Genomic DNA, 6000 nt, shown 5'->3' with positions numbered 1-6000 from the left:
ATCTAATTATGACAGAACACTTGAGAAGCTTTTTACCTAGTATATCTTTTGGAAATTTATAAGATGAATTAAATGATTTTAAGTAAATGATATTTTTGAGCCCTTATGTCAAATAATTTTATATTTATAAGTGTGTGTGTGTGTGTGTGTGTTGTGTCAGATTCCAGTAAGTTTTGAAAACAGGAAGTATGAGTAGAATGCTCCTATCCTGTTCTTATTTTCAGGACAAATTCATCAATACTTGATTTCTTGTGGTTCTGTACAAATTTTAGAATATATTTATCATTTTGAGAAAATAATGACACATATGAAGATCTTCTGTATGCCCACTCTGCCTAATATCTATATTGCTTGTAAATACTGCATTCATAATAATATTAAAACTACTTGTCTAGGAATTTGGGACTTCTGAAACCTTATGTGAACTTACTAAACATATGACAATGATTTTCTTTTAAGAGTACATGGCTTACTATTTCTCACTATTCATTCCTAAACATTTTCCTTTTTTATTTTATGATTCTGATGTAGTGTCTGACAAGCTTGTTCATGATAATCACAGACTCAAGCTCACAGGAAGTATTACTCCACAACTTCTGAGAAGGTTTCACTGAAGACATGGTTATCACACCTAGCTGGTGGTATTGTAAATCTTGGTGTTTTTCCCCTTTCCTTTTCAATCACTAATTTCTTGCATGTAAAATTCAGTTACATTTTTTATGTTTTCATGTATTAGAATATTTGCTGACCATATTTTTAAATCCATATATTGTGTGTATGTCTTACTATATTTGTAGAAATAACATGTTCTTTCCAACTGGATGTAGTTTGTTACATTCCATAGAAACACTGACTGTTCATTTTATCCAGAAATTGCCCTAAGGACAATGTCCAGTAAGTGTTCTGTGAAGTGGCATCCTCTTGTATCTTTTCCTTTCTAACTGTGGAGAAAATATTTATCTTTTAGGTCTCTCGGTATTTTCTCCATTTAAAATCATGAAATTCCAGTTTAATGTAGGACCTGATTTGTTTATTCTTTTCTTTTTGGATTAATCTTTCTTAACAAATATAGTGTTTTTATGCTTTTATATGAGTTTTGGTCATTTTCATCCGAATGGTCCTCTCTTATCCTACTATTTTGCTGAAAATCTTTTCTAAGACCCTATGCTATATTCTTTTCTTTTTTATTTTAAAATATAAGAATTTAATACAAGACTTGTGTATTTTCATAATATCCACATTACTGTCTTCAAACTCTTATTGTATATTCCTCACTCCACTCTCAAATTCGTTACTTCCTTATTAATTATTATTGTTACATATATGCACACATAAACTTATATACATTTTAGTGTATAAATAAATCCTGCTGAATTCATTTGTTCTTCTTTGCTCTATATTATTCTATAGATATGACAATAATGGTAGTGCAGTTAGGTATTACAATGTTTTATGAAAGTGGTGGTATGGGGGCTTAAGTTCCATGGACATTTTAAAGGAGGATTTGAGTTCAATTATGTCGATATTAGTTATTGATAAAATATATAAGCCAGTCATTCACCTTTAGTGAAATCTAGCCATGTTAGACATTGTCATTCAAAGGTATCATAACAAATTGGGCAATTAATACTTTTCTTCACAAACAGCTTTCCTAAAACCTACCTAGTCTTTGAAAGCTGATCCCCAGTTACCAGAGTTTTATAAATTTCCTCTTCAAATTTTTATTCTTCCATAACAAAAACTCAGTATTTCAGCAATAAGGGCTTAACTTCAACTTCTTGGAAGCAACCAAGGGCAGTTGGAATAGACTATACTCTTAGAAGTTTTCTGGACTCCCTTACCAATAATTTGAAAAGATATATCTCCTGAATGGCTCTGATGTTCTTCTTAAGTACTCATGGCCACTGGTGGGCAGATAATCTTCCAGAGTGTATTTAATATCGTTTAATCTATGCACATACTTTATATGTATTAGATAATTTGGAATGAATAGGAAATAATGATTCCTTGTCATTTTGACCACCCCTAATATTTCTACTTATTTTTAAATTTACTTCTTGAATCCTCATAGAGAAGCTTTACAGAAATGACTATTCAGACTGTTATTTATATAATTTCTCATATTCATCATATGGGAAATTTTAATCTCCTTTGTGTGTCATTGAGTAAGCAATCAATTTTCATATCCACTTTTGTATCCACTTGTCTCAATGGTTTTGAAAATTATTGTGTCTTCAAATACCTGAAGTTTTTTAGTTTCAGTGATGTTTTACACAGACACACACACACACACACACACACACACACACACAAATTCCATTGTAATCTCAGAATTGGTCCACCAGTCTAATATACTGTGGACATCTAGGATCAATGACAGACTCTATCTCAAAGAAATTAAGTTGGAATTGAATGGAGAAAGAGATCTGTTGTTGGCCTCGCCTGCACACAACTGTGGAACCCTCATACACCCTTGATCACACAAACAAATATATTTAACTATTCATTTTGGAGAATCTGATTTCCTTTCACTTCTCCATATTTAACTATATACCATATCCAAATGACTTCATGTCAACTAGTTTGTCCTAAGTTTTGAAAAATGACTGAATGGTCAAGTTCTTCATCTTTGCTTTTCTATCTGAATATTGTGTCCATGTTGCCTGTCTTGTGGCAGTTTCTTATGAAGTTTTGCGTAGAGCAAAAAGTAATATACCTTCACTGTGGATGGGATACTTTAAGTCTATAAATAGCTTTGAGAATTATAGTCTCCTTAAAGTCAGTGAATTGTGACATTTAAACATATAAATGCATATTATTAATAATCTTAAGTACATGCTTATATCTTTAAGAATACTAATATTTATTTATCCCTGTGTTATCCTTTAATTTATGTCATTTATTTCTGATACAGGGTCTGACGATGCTGCTCATGAGGTTGGAACTCAAGCACTAAAGCTGTCCTTCCTCCCTGTATCCCAAGAAGCTGACACCAGAGGAGACCCCTCTCTCAGCCTATGGTATTGTATAACAACTTGCTTCCCAATTTCATTTTGGATAATTGATTGCTCATGTAAATTATTAGATTGAACTATATATTTTGTTATTATATTCCTGACTTTGCTTAAGTTATTAAACCCAATTATATTTTTATACTACTGAGTGCTTTACTTTATACAACATTATGCCCTTTCACAAAAATAGTAAAAATATTGTTTGCCTTGAGCTCCAGACATCCTACATCCAGATATGTGTAGTATTTATTTTCCTCACTAACTGCTTTGAGGACACCTTCCAAGTGTGAAATGGAGATGCTATACATGAATATTCTTGGTTACTATTTAACATACAGTTATACTATCCTTTAAGGATCCACACATGTGCTAATTTCTTACATAATAAGTAATATTTTCTGTATGTTGGAGGGATTTATTTTGATTATTAACTCTCATTCTTTCCAGGTAATTGTCATTATGCATGTGGAATTATAATTCTTTTCCCTTTTATAGTTTTAACTATTTTATTATCAAATAGACCCCAAGGGATGATTTTGAAAGTTATGTAGTAGTCCACATTTTTATATGGGTACTTCATCATAGCTTGTGAAGATTATAGTACAGATTTTGTTTTGCTGCAAACAAACACACAAACTCACATACTGTCAGCCTCATCACAGAGGAAAATGCCATAAAAGGGAACAAATGTACATTCAAAGAAGACATATAATATACACAACCCCCTTTACTGTGATATCACAGAGACAGGATATAGTAATGAGCTCCCAATTCAATCACAGTTAGATATTATTGATAAGCATGGAATGCATGAACTGCTACAACCCTAGAGAGGCCCAACCAAAAGATCCATTTACAAAGGGTCTCACACACCAAATTTTTAAATATGTGCCTTTACAGACATCCTGCTTGAGAATAAGATATGAGCAAAGTCTCTAGTTTTAATCAACATTCTATGTCATGAGCATATGATTTTCACCTATTGTGTTTATAAGGAAACACCAAATAGCATTTTTGTTTCCAAGTTCAAGAGTGGAGTTGGTAGTAGAGCTGGGCCAGACCCAAACATACATGAATATCAGAATGCCTCATCTTCTGTTGTTAGTGAAAAGCAGGTAATGTACGTAATCACTATTCCTGATACTAGGCCAAACAGATTGAACAAGGCAGCATTAGACCCAATCTTTAAGTTTTATCAAATAATTTGTAGTGTTGTTTCATATTTCCAGTGTAGGTTAGATTTTACTTACTTTTGTCTAGTTCTTGACAAGGTTTTATTCCAGCATGTGTATTCATGGAATCCTGATTTTCTCTCTTTCTCTTCAGTGGATATTTCATGCATATAATGTTACTTGTTCATGTATGTTACACATTTTGCAATTTATTGATTTTTTCTTGTAGTATATTTTAATCAAATTTTCCTGCTCCCAACTCCAACAAGTTCCTTCTCATATCCCTGTCCTCCCTCATTCATTTTATTTTTGTTCTCTCTCTCTCTCTCTCTCTCTCTCTCTCTCTCTCTCTCTCTCTCTCTCTCTCAAAGAAAAAAATGAAAACCAAGACTAAATCTAGTAAAACAAAAACTACCACAATAAAACGTGAACACATACTGAAAGCAAGCATTACATTTGGTATTGACCACCAACTCTTGGGCATGGTGTCATCACTGGAGTGTGGTTCCTAGTCTCAGCAATGTTCCATGTGAAGATCAGATTGTCCCTTTTCCAACAGATACAAATTGAAAATTGATTCCTGATTAGGAGTTGAACTTTGGGTTCACGTGTTTTAATAATGCTGGGATTTTTCTAGTTTGAACTTGTGTAAGTCTTTTTTTGTACCTATTACTGTAGAAGTTTTTTTTAAATATATATATATATATATATATATATATATATATATATATATATGAATATAAATTTAATGCAGTCACCATATATAAAGGAGACAATTCCCTAACTAGACATATTATGCCACAAATCTTCCAGCAGCAGGAATGGGTTAAACCTTGTTACCACATTAGCTCTAAAATTTATGGCCTACCCTTATTAATTATTATGGTATAATACAGTTATGTATCCTTAACTACTGATTGCTGAGTCTATTAGGTTTTTCTTATATATTTTTGTTTAGGGCTGATGTCTTGAGATTTAATAACTCATCAAGGGACTTGTCCCAGAAGAAGGCTGATTCTCCTTCTCTTAACATTCATTAATTTCCTGTAGCTCTTCAGCTAGTATTGAAGCCTGTGAGATTTCTGACAATCACGTTATCATGTGAACTTGTGTAATTTTGTTAATCTTCCTTTAGACATCTCTATTGTTGAGATTTTGTGGCTGCATCTTCCATAGTAGAAATAAAAGACACTTTCTCACAGCAATCAAGTCTGCTTTACTGACCAGAAATATTATAAAACATCTGGATGTGTATTGGAGCCACACATTCTCTAATACCCTGGTTAGGGATAAGATTTGCAAAATGATGACACTCAAGCAACATGATAACATCATGAAGTTTACTTAGAAGTTGTGTAGCCGTGTTATCTGCAGTGTTTTCCTCATCGTAGCATGGTGGTAAATAAGAGGCTAAACATATCTGAATGACATAGAGACTCTCTACCATTTTAGTGGCATAAGAAATTCTACAATGGACAGTATTGGAAAATAGATTGTTCTTCAGTCCTTTGACAGATGCTTGGGCTATGTGTGGTATGGATTGTTCTCTGTGATTCTTTTTCTACTACATATTTAGAGTTCACAGGGAAATAACAGACAATTTTTTTTGTTGTTTCTTAAGATTGCAGTCCAGTATTCAGAAGACTAAAATAGATACTTGTGTTCAGAATAAAGCTTCAGGGATGTGTTAGAAGATTATAGGGTTGGAAGTTTATATAGGTGAGCTGCCTTGTGGTCCTTGAACAATATTTGGTTTCAGTGTGTCACTTTTCCATTTAAATCAAAATAGGCCGGGTTGGTGAGTTTGCTCAGTT

General features: G+C 32.8%; 1 protein-coding gene across 20 annotated transcripts in view; it reads left to right on the top strand.

The window, feature by feature from the left end:
- The first annotated feature begins 477 nt into the window (after positions 1-477).
- Positions 478-6000, top strand: part of LOC114684184 — a 344217-nt gene continuing 338694 nt past the window's right edge. For 4 of the 20 annotated variants that reach the window (XR_005089835.1, XR_005089824.1, XR_005089825.1 and 1 more), the window contains exons 1-2: positions 488-641; positions 2915-3020. The gene's annotated coding sequence lies outside the window, so the exon portion shown is untranslated. Of the gene's footprint in view, positions 642-2914; positions 3021-6000 lie in introns of all 20 variants that reach the window. The other 16 variants (XM_037198386.1, XM_037198393.1, XM_037198360.1 and 13 more) reach the window with 8 other exon arrangements.

Source organism: Peromyscus leucopus, chromosome 1 (assembly GCF_004664715.2).
Source record: "Peromyscus leucopus breed LL Stock chromosome 1, UCI_PerLeu_2.1, whole genome shotgun sequence".
In the NCBI taxonomy this organism is placed as follows: domain Eukaryota; kingdom Metazoa; phylum Chordata; class Mammalia; order Rodentia; family Cricetidae; genus Peromyscus; species Peromyscus leucopus.
Note: the sequence above shows the minus strand (reverse complement) of the source record. Positions and strands in the feature narration are given on the sequence as shown.